Source organism: Octopus bimaculoides, chromosome 11 (genome assembly GCF_001194135.2).
Source record: "Octopus bimaculoides isolate UCB-OBI-ISO-001 chromosome 11, ASM119413v2, whole genome shotgun sequence".
Classification (NCBI taxonomy): domain Eukaryota; kingdom Metazoa; phylum Mollusca; class Cephalopoda; order Octopoda; family Octopodidae; genus Octopus; species Octopus bimaculoides.
Genome location: NC_068991.1, coordinates 60,323,874 through 60,325,297, shown reverse-complemented (window position 1 = coordinate 60,325,297; position 1,424 = coordinate 60,323,874).

The window sequence follows — 1,424 nt, the reverse complement described above, 5'->3', positions numbered from 1 at the left end:
GTGGAGTGGTTTTGGATTTCTTTGTATGTGTTTGCCTCTTGTTTTTGTGTCGGATGGGAATAGAAAGGCCTAGTGTCTGCAGGGAGCGGGTGGGTCTGAGAGGGTGTGGGTGGGATGGGTGTGGAATGTGGGTTTAGCTCACATGTCTTTTTTCATTTTTTTGCTGTTACATTTTCCCATTTATTTTTTCCTGTTTCCGCTACTTCCTTTTCTTTTTCGGTTACTTCCTTTTCTTTTCCGGTTACTTCCTTTCTGCGGCTCTCTTCTATCTTCTCTTCTGTATTTTCTGGTCGCTTTTTTCTTGGCTTTGATGTACATTCCGCTCTTATGTGTCCCTTCAGGCCACATTTAAAACAGCGTGCAACTCTTCCTTCCACCCTGACAGGCATAATTGTTTCTTCCATAATTATGGTTTCCGTAATTTTTTCCATCGTTTCTTTTGACCTTGGACTATCATCTCCAGTGATTGACCTCTCCAGTTGATGCACGCTTTTTTCTGGGCCTGGAGCACTACTATGTTGTCCTCATTACCAAAGAGGACCGCATCTGCCACCCAGGTCACATCAATCTCCGGTGGAATTCCTTCAACCGTGACCTTTGTTGCTCTCATGCCTCTATACGTGGGCATCAGCACCACTTTTTCGCTCCGAATTGTCGACGCTGCATGTTTCCTTGCTGCTGCTGCATTACGAAACCTCACTTCTACTGTTCCAAATGTTGAACCTCTAGTCAGGTATATTATGTCTTCCCAAATCTGCTTTAACGCCTTTTCTATTTGTTCTGTCTTGACGACGTCTATTCTTCCTTTATTTATCGAAAAGGTTCGATAAATTATCGAGTTTTCCCTTATTCCGTTTTTAACCGCTTGTGGGGGCGACAACTTCACTTCAAACCCATCTCGGTTCATTTCTTCTTTGTGTCTTCCGAATTCCCTGATATCCACTTCTGTTTCCTTACCCCTTGCTACATCAGCAAAATTCCGCTTCTCTTTTATAAGTTTCTGGTCCATTGTCTTAATTGCCTCCAGCAATTCCTCCTCGGACGATGACATGTCTATGTAACTATAACTGCCTTCAGACATTCTTCAACCAACTGTCTCTTCTCTTACGAGGAGAGAAAGCTCAAACAAATTACACACATAAACACCCAAACCGCTGCAAAGCAGCACAAAAACTATTCAAAATCACCACGTATTAACTTCACAGAGACGAAATACCGTTAAGCGTTTCGCCCGGCCTGCTAACGGTTATGCCAGCTCACCGCCTACGGGGAGAAAAATATTGAAAAACATCAATACATGTGTCAGTGACAAAGGTGATCGTAGGATGTGCTAGAAACAATGAAACAACATCTAAATCTCCTTTAAATCACACACTTTTTCTTGTGAAAATATAAACTTTTTTTTTCTTTTTTAAGCTCTAAAG